This window comes from Cynocephalus volans, chromosome 12 (assembly GCF_027409185.1).
Source record: "Cynocephalus volans isolate mCynVol1 chromosome 12, mCynVol1.pri, whole genome shotgun sequence".
NCBI classification, from domain to species: domain Eukaryota; kingdom Metazoa; phylum Chordata; class Mammalia; order Dermoptera; family Cynocephalidae; genus Cynocephalus; species Cynocephalus volans.
The window spans coordinates 102,283,695-102,297,003 of record NC_084471.1 but is presented as its reverse complement, the minus strand read 5'-3'; positions in this window follow the sequence as shown (position 1 = coordinate 102,297,003).

Below are 13,309 nucleotides of genomic sequence, written 5' to 3'. Positions count from 1 at the left end.
ATTGTGCATATTTATGGGGTACAGAGTTATATTTCAATACAAGTATACAATGTGTGAATATCAAATCAGGCTAATTAGCATCCCCATTATCACAAAAACTTATCCTTTCTTTGTGATGAAAGCATTCGAATTCCTCTCTTAGCCATTTGAGAACATGCAATGGATTACTGTTAATTACACATGCCTAGCACTATGGTAGACTATTAAACTTCTTTTTCCCAGCTGTCATAGTTGGACTCATACAGTATATTACATCTTAACCATTACATCCTAACCATATCAAACATCTTAACCATTTTTAAGTGAACAGTTTAGTAGCATTAACTATAGTAGCATTACACAGCAATACAGTACAGGGTTGTAATAGTACAACAGATCTCTAGAATTTGTTCATCTGGCAAACCTGAAACTCTATACACATTAAACAACATCCTCCACCACCTTCCTCCATCAATCACCATTCTATTTTCTGTTTCTATAACTTTGGCTACTTTAAATATTTCATATATCACATTTATTGACTTGCATATGTTGAACCATCCTTGCATCCCTGGAATGAATCCCACTTGATCAAGGTGTATAATTTTTTTTAACGTATGGCTGTATTCTGATTGCTAATATTTTGTTGAGGATTTTGCATCCATGTTCTTCCAAGATTGGTCTGTAATATTCTTTCTTTGTTGTATGTTTTTCTTGTTTTGGTATCAGGGTGATGCTAGCCTCATACCATGAGTTTGGGAGAATGGCTCCTGTTTCAATTTTTTGGAATAGTTTGAAGAGAAGTGGTATTAATTCCTCCTTAAATGTTTGATAGAATTCAGCAGTAAAGCCATATGGTCCTGGGCTTTTCTTTGTTGGAATATTGCTGATTGCTGCGTCAACCTCATTGCTTGCTATTGGTTTGTTCAGGCTTTCGATTTCTTCTTGGTTCAGTCTCAGTCTTCCGCATGTATCCAGAAATTTATCCATTTCCTCCAGGTTTTCATATTTGTTGGCATACATTTGTTCATAATAATATCTCATGATTCTTTGCATTTCTGTGGTATCATTTGTAACATCTCCCTTTTCATTTCCCATTTTTGTTATTGGGTCTTCTCTCTTCTTTTTTTGTTAACCTAGCTAATGGTTTGTCTGTTTTGTCCATCTTCTCAAAAAACCAAATTTTTGTTTCATTGATCTTTTGTATCATTTTTGGGTTCTCTATTTCATTTAGTTCTTCTCTAAGTTAATTATTTCTTTCTGTCTGCTACTTTTAGGATTGGATCATTTTTGTTTTTCTAGTTCTTTAAGGTGTAGCATTAGGTTGTTTATTTGAAGTTTTTCTATTCTTTTGATGTAAGCATTAATTGCAATAAATTTCCCTCTTTGTACTGTGTTTGTAGTATCCCACAGGTTTCGGTATGATGTATCTTTCTTTTCATTAATATCAAGAAATTTTTGACTTCCTGTTTAATTTCTTCTCAGACCCATAGGTTATTCAGGGGCCTGTTGTTTAGTTTCCTTGTATTTATACAGTTTCCAGAGTTTCACTTGTTATTGATTTCCAGTTTTAATCAATTGTGATCTGAAAAGATACTTGAAATGATTTTGATTTTTTAAAAATTTGCTAACACCTTATTTGTGACCTAAGACGTGGTCTATCCTGGAGAATGTTCCATATGCTGATGAGAAGAATGTGTATGCTGTAGTTGTTCAATGAAATATTCTGTAGGTGTCTGAAGCCCACTTGGTGTAACAACTACCAATCACCAATATCATCCAGAGTGGGGAAAAATTTTCAGCTTTTCCCTTAAGAACAGAAACAAGACAAGGGTGCCCACTCTCATCACCCCTATTTAACATAGGATTGGAAGTACCGGCCAGAGAAATCAGGCGAGAAAGAGATAAATGTCATCCAGAACGGAAAGGACAAGTCAAACTGTCCCTGTTTGCAGATGACGTGATCCTATATATAGAAAAACCTAAATACTCTATCAAAAAACTCTCACAGCTGGTTGACAATTTCAGTAATGTTGCAAGATACAAAATAAACACCCCCAAATCAGTAGAGTTTTTATACTCCAATAATGAACTAGCAGAAAAAGAAATTAAGAAAGCAAGTCTATTTGCAATAGTCACCAAAAAAAAAAATAAAATACCTAGGAATCAAGGTTAAAAACCAAGGAGGCAAAAGATCTCTACAATGAGAACTACAAAACACTACTGAAAAAAATTAAAGAGGACACAATAATGTGGAAAGACATACCATGTTCTTGGACTGAAAGAACTAGCATTGTGAAAATATCCATACTGCCCAAAGCAACCTACAGATTCAATGCAATCTCCATCAAAATGCCAGCAACATTCTTCACAGAAACAGAAAAAACAGTCCTAACATTCACATGGAACAACAAAAGACTCTGAATAGCCAAAGAATACTGAGCCAAAAAATAAAGCTGGAGGCACAACGTTACATGACTTCAAATTATATTGTTATCAAAACAGCATGGTACAAGAATAAAAACAGACACTTGGACCGAGGGAACAGAGGGTAAAACCTGGGAACAAACCCACAGACTTACAGCCAACTGATCTTTGACAAAGGCAACAAGAACATACATTGGGGGAAAGATAGGCTGTTCAATAAATGGTGCTGGGAAAATTTCATCCATATGCAGAAGAGTGAAACTGTACTTGTACCTCTCACCATATAACAAAATCAACTCAAAATGGATTAAATATAAGACCCTCAACCATAAAAATACTTAAAGAAAACATAGAGGAAATACTTCAGGAAGTAGGACTGGGCAAAGGCTTATGAGTAAGACCCCCAAAGCACAAGCAACAAAAGAAAAAATAAACAAATGGGATTATATCAAACTAAAAAGCTTCTGCACAGCAAAGGTGATAATCAACAGAGCAGAAACACAACCTGTGGAATGGGAGAACATATTTGCAAACTGTACTCTGACAAGGGATTATTATCCAGAATATACAAGGAACTGAACTTCATGGTAAAAAAGCAAATAATCCAATTAAAAAATAGGCAAAGGAGCTGAATAAACATTTTTCAAAGGAAGACATACAAATGGCCAACAGGTACTTTAAAAAATGCTCTATGTCACTGTAGTGGATTGAATTATATTCCCACAAAACACATTGAAGCAAGAATTGTGTTCCCCAAGTTTTATGCATTAGAAACTTAGCCCCCACTGTGACTTTTAAGAGGGTGGGAAATCCTATTATGGTAATTGAAGGGGGAGCCTTGAAGAGGTGATTGGATTGTAGGAAAGTGCAGTAGTGAGTGGATTAAAATTGGCAGTCAGGAGCGTGGTTCTGAGGGCTTTGTAAGAAGAGGAGAGTCTGTCTCTGCTCTCTCTGCTTCCATCATCTTGCAGTGTGAGACCCCTGGGTCACTGTTGCCACCACCAGATGGACTTTGTACTTCTCAGCCTTAGAAACTATAAGTAATAAATTTCATTTTCTTTATAAATCACCCAGTTTCAAGTATTTTGTTAGAAGCAACAGAAACAGCCTAATACAATCACTAATCATCAGGGAAAAGGAAATCAAAACCACACTGAGATATCATCTCTCCCCATTTAGACTGGCCATTATTACAAAGACTGAGAATAACAAATGCTGTCAAGGATGCAGGGAAATGGGAACGCTCCTACACTGTTGGTGGGACTGTAAATTAGTACAGCCACTGTGGAAAACAGTATGGAGATTCCTCAAACAGCTACAGATAGAACTACCATGTAATCCAGCAATCTCACTATTCGGTATATACTCAAAGGAATGGAAATCATCATGTTGAAGGGATACCTGTGCTTCCATGTTTATCGCAGCTCTATTTACAATAGCCAAAATATGGAACTAACCTAAAAGTCCATCGACAAATGATTGGGTAAGGAAAATGTGGTACATATACACAATGGAACTCAGCCACAGAAAAGAATGAAATTCTGCCGTTGGTTGAAACATGCATGAGCTTGGAGAAAATTATGTTAAAGAAAATAAGATAGACAAAGAAAGAGAAATACCACATGTCCTCAGTCATACTGGGTGCTAGGAAGGAAGGAAGGAAAAAACGAAAGAAAGAAAGAGAAAGAAAGAAAAACCACAATAATTTGTTGAACTTTCGGAAGGAGAGAACAAACCTAAGAATACTAGAGATAGGGCTGGAGGGAGTGGGGTTGAGGAGTAATTGGTTGTGTAAGGGCATAAAGAATAATTATGATTTGTAATAGTGAATATGCTAATAATAAATAAATACTTCATATAAGTGAATTATTTCTCCTTTTGTGACTGGCTTATTTAGTGTGATGACCTCAAGATTCATTCACATTGCATTAAAGGATTTTCTTAAAACACTTTTTCTTCTCATTTTTTACTTTTTAATTTTTTTAAATTTTAATTTAATTTAATTTTACTTCTCAAAATACATTGTACTTGATTTTGATGCCCCTTTAGCTGTTCCTTTCCACCCCCTCCGTGCCCCCCACATCATATCTGTGCACTTGGCTTAAATGGTTCAAGGAATTTTTGTGGTTATTCTGTCTTCTTCCCCCCACCCTTTGTTTGTTTGTGTGTTTATTTATTAATTGTTAGCTCCCACAAATAAGTGAGAACATGTGATATTTCTCTTTCTGTGCCTGACTTGTTTCACTTAATATAAGTTTCTCTAAGTCCATCCACGTTGTTGCAATGGTAGTATTTCATTCTTTTTTTATAGCACAGTAGTATTCCATTGTGTAGATGGTACCACAGTTTCCTTATCCACTCATCATATGATGGACATTTGGGCTGGGTCCAGCTCTTGACTATTGAATATAGAGCTGCAATAAACATTGGAGTACAGGTATCCCTTCGGCGTGAAGATCTCCATCCCTCTGGGTATATTCTCAGCAGTGAAATAGCTGGGTCATATGGTAGATCTATCTGTAATTGTTTGAGGAACCTCCATACCATTTTGCCTAAAGGCTGCACCATTTTGCAGTCCCACCAACAGTGGATGAGAGTTTCTTTTTCTCTGCAACATCTCCAGCACTTATCGTTCTCAGTTTTAAGGATGTTAGCTATTCTAACTGGAGTGAGATGGTATCTCAATATGGTTTTGATTTGCATTTCCCAGATGTTGAGGGATATTGAGGACTTTTTCATGTGTCTGTTGGCCATTCATATGTCTTCCTTTGAGAAATATCTGTTCAGCTCCTTTGCCCATTTTTTAATTGGGTTATTTGTTTTTATGTTGTAAAGTTGTTTTAGTTCTTTATATATTCTGGATATTAATCCTTTTTCAGATGTATATTTTGCAAACATTTTCTCCCACTCTGTTGGTTTTTTTTTTTTTTTACTCTGTTGATTGTTTCTTTTGCTGTACAGAAGCTTTTTAGTTTGATATAATCCCATTTGTTTATTTTACCTTCAGTTGCTTGTGCTTTTTGGGTCCTATTCATAAATTCTGTACCAACTCCAACTTCCTGGAGTGTTTCCCCAATGTTTTCTTTAAGGAGTTTTATTGTATCAGGATGTATATTAAATTTTTTAATCCATTTTCAGTTTATTTTGCTATATGGTGGAAGATACAGGTCTAGTTTCATTCTCCCACATATTAGTATCCAGTTTTCCCAGCACCACTTGTTGAAAAGGCAGTTTCTTCCCCAGTATGTAGCTTTGCCACCTTTGTCAAAGATCAGATGGCTGTAGGTGTGTGGTTTGATTTCTGGGTTCTCTGTTCTATTCCATTGGTCTGTGTGTCTATTTTTATGCCAGTACCATGCTGTTTTGGTTATTATAGCTTTGTAATATAGTTTAAAGTCAGGTAGTGTTATGCCTCCAGCTTTATTTATTTATTTGTTTATTTATTTGCTCAGGATTGCTTTGTCTATGCACAGTCTTTTGTTGTTCCATATAAATGTCTGGATGGCTTTTCCCAATTCTGGGAAAAATGTCATTGGAATTTTGATGGGGATTGCATTGAATCTGTAGATCACTTTGGGTAATATGGCCATTTTCACAATGTTATTTCTTCCAATCCAAGAGCGTGGGATATCTTTCCGTCTTCTTGTGTCCTCTTTAATTTCTCTCAACAGTGGTTTGCAGTTCTCTTCGTAGAGATTTTTGACATCCTTGGTCAGCTTTATTCCTAAATATTTTATTTTTTTGGTGGCTATTGTAAATGGCCTAGCTTTCTTGATTTCTTTTTCTGCATGTTCACTGGTGGAGTATAGAAGTGCTAGTGATTTTTGTGTTTTGATTTTGCAACCTGCAACTTTGCTGAAATCCTTATCAACTCTAGGAGTTTTTTTTTTTATAGAAACCTTAGGCTGTCCTATGTATAGGATCATATCACCTGCAAAAAGGGACAGCTTGACTTCATCCTTTCCCATCTGGATGTCCTTTATTTCTTTTTCTTCTCTGTTTGCTCTGGCTAGTACTTCCAACACTACGTTGAATAAGACTGGTGAGAGTGGAAATCCTTGTCTAGTTCCTGTTTTTAAGGGAAAAGCTTTCAACTTTTTCCCATTCAGGATATTGGAAGTGGGCTTACCATATATGGCTTTAATTATGTTGAGATACTTTCCATCTATGCCTAACTTTTGGAGAGTCTTTATCATTAAAGGATGTTGAATTTTGGCAAATGCTTTTTCAGTGTCAACAGAGATGATCATGTGGTTTTTCTCTTTGCTTTTATTAACATGGTGTGTCACATTTATTGATTTGCATATGTTGAAAGAACCTTGCATCCCTAGGATGAATCCTACTTGAGCATGGTGTATAATCTTTTGAATGCATTGCTGTATTCTGTTAGCTAGTACTTTATTGAGGATTTTTGCATCTATATTCATGAAGGATATTGACCTGTAGTTTTCTCTTTTTCCTGCATCTTTGTCTGGTTTTGGTATCAGGATGATATTTACCTCATAGAATGAGTTTGGGAGAATGGCCTCTGTTTCAATCTTTTGGAACAGTTTGTAGAAAATTGGTATCAGTTCTTCTTTGAAGATTTGGTAGAACTCTGCAGTGAACCTGTCCAGTCCTGGGCTTTTCTTTGTTGGGAGCCTTCTGATAACAGCTTCAATCTCTTTTATTGTTATTGGTCTGTTCAGATTTTCGATATCTTCTTGCCTCGGTTTTGGTAGCTTGTATGCATCAGAAACTTATCCATTTCCTCCAGATTATTAAATTTCTTAGCATATAGATGTTTATAGTAGTCTCTACTGATTCCTTGTATTTCTGAGGTGTCATTTGCAATATCACCTTTTTCATTTCTAAGTTTTGTTATTTGGGTCTTCTCTCTTCTTAGTCTTGCTAAAGGTTTGTCAATTTTATTAATCTTTTCAAAAAACCAATTTTTTGTTTCATTGATCTTTTGTATTGTTTTTCGTGTTTCTATTTCCTTTAGTTCTGCTCTGATCTTAATTATTTCTTTCCGTCTACTAACTTTAGGTTTGGATTGTTCTTGTTTTTCTAGATCTTTAAGGTGAAGTATAGATTATTTATTTGCCATCTTTCCATTGTTCTGAAGTAAGCATTTAATGCAGTAAATATCACTCTTAAAACTGCTTTTGCAATATCCCACAGGTTTTGTATGATTTGTCACTATTTTCATTAGTTTCAAGAAATTTTTTGATTTCCTGTTTAATTTCTTCTAGGACCCACATGTCATTAAGTAAAAAGTTGTTTAATTTCCTGAGTTTATATACTTTTCAGAGTTTCGTTTATTATTGATTTCTAATTTTAATCCATTGTGATCAGAAAAAAATACATGGAATAATTCCAATTTTTTTGAATTTGTTAAGACTTGCTTTGTGACATAAGATGTGGTCTATCCTAGAGAATGTTCCATGTACTGATGAGAAGAATGACTATTCTTTTTTTTTTTTTTTTTTTTTTGTCTTTTTCGTGACTGGTACTCAGCCAGTGAGTGCACCGGCCATTCCTATGTAGGATCCGAACCCGCGGCGGGAATGTCGCCGCACTCCCAGCGCCGCACTCTCCCGAGTGCGCCATGGGCTCGGCCCAAGAATGACTATTCTGAGGTTGTTGGGTGGACTGTTCTGTAGATATCTGCCAAATCCAATTTTCTAAAGTATTGTTTAGATCCTGTGTTTCTCTGCTGATTTTTTGCCTAGATGATCTGTCCAATGATGAGAGTGGGGTGTTCAGGTCCCCTGCTATTATGGTGTTAGTGTCTATTTCTTTCTTTAGATCTAATAGTGTTTGCTTTGTAAATTTGGCTGCTCCAACATTAGGTGTGTATATATTTATGATTATTATGTCTTCTTGATGGTTAGATACTTTTATCATTATATATTGGCCATCTTTATCTCTTTTAATGGTTTTTACTTTAAAGTCTACTTTATTTGATATAAGAATAGTTACTCCAGCTCATTTTTCATTTCTACTTGCATGATATATCTTTTTCCATCCTTTCACTCTTAGTCTACATATGTCCTTACAGGCCAAGTAAGTCTCTTGGATATGGCATATTGTTGGGTCCATCTTTTTAATCCAGTCACTCAGTCTGTATCTTTTGAATGGGGAATTTAGTCCCTTTACATTCAGAGTTACACTTGACAGGTGTTGATTTACTCCTAGCATTATACTGATTTTTGTTTAGATGTCTTAAGCATCTTTTGCTTCTTTCTTTCAAATTTTCTTTTTGTCTTCTCTATTTGTTGGTTTCTTGGGGTGATAGATAAACTATTTTTTTTTCCTCTTTTGTTTGAAATTTTGCTTTGCTGGTAGGTATTGTTCTTTCTTGCGTATTCATGGTAGTGATGGTCATTTTTGTGGTATCAAATCCAGTACTTCCTTGAGAATTTCTTGTAGGGCTGGTCGTGTGGTAGTGAACTCTTGCAGTTTTTGTTTGTCTGAGAAACATACTATTTGTCCTTCATTTTGGAAGGATAGCCTTGCTGGGTAAAGTATTTTTGGCTGGCATTTTTTGTCCTTTAGTGTTTTGAATATATCATCCCATTCTTTTCTAGCTTTTAGAGTTTCTGATGAAAAGTGTGATGTTATTCTGATTGGGGCTCCCTTATAGGTGACTTGCTGCTTCTCTCTTGCGGTTTTTAAGATTCTCTCTTTGTCTTTGAATTTTGTCAGTTTAACTATCACATGTCTTGGAGAGGACCTTTTTGGGTTGAATGTATTTGGTGCTCTTTAGGCTTCCTGAATATGGGGATCTGTGACATTCCCTATACCTGGGAAGTTTTCTGCTATTATCTCATTGAATATGTTTTCAATGCCATTTCCTTTTTCCTTCCCTTATGGAATACCCATGATTCAGATATTTGAGTGCTTAAGGTTGTCAGTTGTCTGTCTTAAGTTTTCTTCAATGTTTTTGGTTCTTTTTTCTGGTCTGCCTCTGATAATTCAAACAGCCTGTCTTTGAGGAATGAAATTCTCTCTTCTGCTTATTCAAGTCTGCAGGTTAAACTCTCTGTTGTATTGTTTATTTTGTTAAATGAATCCTTCAGCTCCACAAGCTCAGTTACATTCTTTTTCAATGTATTGATTTCTTTGTACATTTCTTCTTTCAGATCCTGTATGTTTGTTCTCATTTCATTGTGTTGTTTCACTGAGTTTTCTTGTATCTCATTTAGTTTTCTTAGAATGGTTACTCTAAATTCCTGTCTGTCATTTCAAAGACTTCCTGTTCTATAGGATCTAGTGCTTGAAAGTTACTAATTTCTTTTGGTAGCAATGTACTTTCTTAATTTTTTGTATTTCTGGTTTCTTTCCTTTGGTGTTTTTAGTCATTGTGGCCAGGGGTATCACAGTTCACTCATTTCACCCTGATGTCTGGCTTGGATCCTGAAGGGACTTCTACTTCTGGACAGAAGAAACTAGCCTGGACCAGAAGTTCTGCCCCACCTGCCTTCACCAACTGGTCAGGGGCGTGGGAGTCCAGAGCCTCTCAGGTCGCTCATGGAGATGGGACGGCCTGTGCTAGAAGTCCCACACCGGTCCCGACTGCCTTCTCTGGTTGGCAGGCTTAGGGCATGTGGTCCCAGAAGCTCTAAAGTCTCTCTATGAAATGGGGAGCAACCTGAACTGGGGTCCCATGGCAGGCAACTCCTGTCTTTTCCAGCACCACTTTCGGGTCCTCTGTGGCTGTTCCTCAAAAGCTGCAAATTGTTCACTCTGTGGGAGAGAGAGACACCCAGAACTGACTACGCCACCATCTTGACCAGTCTCCCATGTTAGTTTTTAAATTTTTTAAAAGACTTTATTGATGCAAGATTGACTTACAAAAGCTGTGCATTTTTAATGTATACAATCTGATGAGATTAGAGATATGTATAAACCTGTGAAACTATCATTGCAATCTATGCCATCAACATATTAGTCTCCTCCAAAAGTTTCCTCCCAACATCTTTATTAATTATTATTATTACTTTTTGTGATATGTACACTTACTATAAGATCTACACTCTTAAGCCAAAATTTATGCAATGCAGTATTGTTAAGTATATGCTCTATGTGGCACAGAAGATCTCTAGAACTTATTTATTTTATATAACTGAAACTTTGTACACTTTGACTAATATCCCTATTTCTCCATCTCCCCAGCCCCTGTCAACCACTATTCTACTCTCTGCTTCTATGAATTTTACTATTTTTAGATCTCTCATATAAATAGTACGATGTAGTATTGTCCTTATGTGTCTAGCTTATTACACTTAGCATAATGTCTTCTAGGTTCATCCATGTTGTTGCAAATGGAAGGATTTCCTTCTTTTTAAAGGCTGGATTATATTGCCATTCATGTATGTGCAACATTTTCTTTATCCACCCATTCTTTGATGAATGTTTATCTTGCTTCCATGTTCTGGCTATTGAAAATAATGCTGCAGTGAACGTGGAAGTGCAGATATCTCCTCAAGATTCTGCTCTCAATACTTTTGGGCATATAACTAGAAGTGGGATTGATGGATCATGTGATAGTTCTATTTTCAGTTTTCTGAGTAACTTCTATAAAGCTTTGCAAGTGAATGCACTGTTTTACCTTCCCATCGATAGTGCAGAAGAGTTTCAATTTCTCCACAACTTCATCAATACTTGTGATGTTCTGGGTTTGCGATGGCTGCGCTATTGGGTGTGAGGTGATGTTTCATTGTGATTTTAATTAACATTTTTCTAATGATTAGTGGTATTGAGCATCTTTTCATATTCTTATTGACCATTTGTATATCTTATTTGGAGAAATATCTATTCAGTTCCTTCATCATTTTTTAATAGGTTTATTTGTTTTTTTGTCTTTGAGTTACAGGAGTTCTTTATAAACTTGTGATGTTAACACCTTATCAGATATGTGATTTGCATATATTTTCTCCCATTTTGTAGGTTGCCTTTCTATTCTGTTGTTTGATGTGCAGAAGTTTTTAAGTTTGACATACTCTGATTTGTCTATGTTTGCTTTTGTTGCCTGTGTTTTGGCATCATATTAATCACTCCCAAATCCAATTCTATGAAGTTTTCCCCTATGTTTTCTTTTAGGAGTTTTATTGTTTTAGGTCTTATGGTTAAATATTTAATTCATTTTGAGTTAATTTTTATATATGGCGACTTAGTTACAAAACTTTCTGGCTCTGTTTCCTCCTTTGTAAAATATGACAGAAACAGTGTGTTATTGATAGAGTTACTTGAGGATTATTTAAAAATCACTTGAAAAGCAGCTACAAGCACATTAGTAATCAAAAATCTCAGTTGTTTCTACTTAAAAACTTTGTTTCAGTTCCATTATCCGTGACATGATAACTGTAACTGTGGCTACACCGTTCTGTTGCTCCGAGAATAAATAACATAATGCACAAAGATCCTTCATATGAAGTCTAACCAGATTAAATTCTTCCCATATGTAATGTTTTCATAGTTCTATTCCCCAAATATTCAGCAAAATCTGATTTCCAAGAGAACCCAAGTTCTCAAACTTTGTCTTCCTCCTTTCTCCTTTCACCCATCAAATCTCCATTGTTTCAATAAACTAGTTTCACCCAGGCACCAAAAACATAAGTTGATTTAACTAATTCAGTTATGTATGTTATTGGCATATGTATTTTTAGCAGGTTTAGACCAATTCAATATACGTTATATATGGCCAATAAATACAAGTGACTTTTTTTTTAACTGGGCATGAATTCCTATTACTAAAATTAAGTTGAAATTATTATTCTGATTCATATATATATTTGATACACTATTAGGAAGATATTCAACAAATGGGTTGATTTTGACTAAAAAGATTCACAAAGGAGTCAAGGATATAAAAATTAAAATGATAATTTTGTCAAACTTTCTGAGAGTGTACATTAGGTGTAGAACACAGCAGAACAATTGTTACACTGGTCTCCAAAAGTTAAAAAGTACTCATTGAAGTACTAATTTCAGAGAAAGATAATGGCCTTTTAAAATATCCTGTTTGTTGGCTAGCCAGAGCAATTTGGCCAGAGAAAAGTATAAAAAGCATTCAAATTAGAAAGGAAATGCTGAAATTGTCTTTGTTTGCAGGTAATATGATCTTATATCTGGAAAACCCTAAAGACTCCATCTAATAACTGTTTAGAACTAAATAGTTAGTTCTAATAAATTTTAGACCTATTGAACAAATTCAGTAAAGTTTCAGAACACAAAATTGACATACAATTCACTAACAACTATATGAAAAAAATTTTCCCATTTACAACAGCTACAAAAATTAAAAGATTTAGGAATAAATTTACCAAAGAAGTTGATATATCTGTACACTGAAAACTATAAGACATTGAAGAAAGAAACTGAAGGAGACAAATGGAAAGGTATCTCATGCTCATTTATCAGAACAATTAATCCTGTTAAAATGTTAACACTACCAAAAATGATCTAGGGTTTCAATGCAATCCTTATCAAAATTCCAATGACATTTTTCACAAAATAGAAAAAGCTATCCTAAAATTCATATGGAAACACACACACACACACAAAACCCCTAGCTGCTGAAGCAATTTTGAGCAAGAAGAAATAAGTTAAGGCATCATACTAACTGATTTTGAAATCTACAGTTACAGTAATCAAAACAGCATGGTCCTGGCATAAAAACAGACACATAGAACAATGGAACAGAGTAGAGAACCCAGAACGAAATCCACACATTTGCAGCCAATTGATTTTTGACAGAGATGCCAAGAAAACACACTGGAGAAAGGCCAGTATCTTCAGTAAAAGGTAGTGGGAAAACTAAATATCCACATGCACCAGAAATGAAAGTAGACTATTGTCTCATATTATATACAAAAATCAACTCAACATGGATTAAAACTTAAAGGGAAGATCTGAA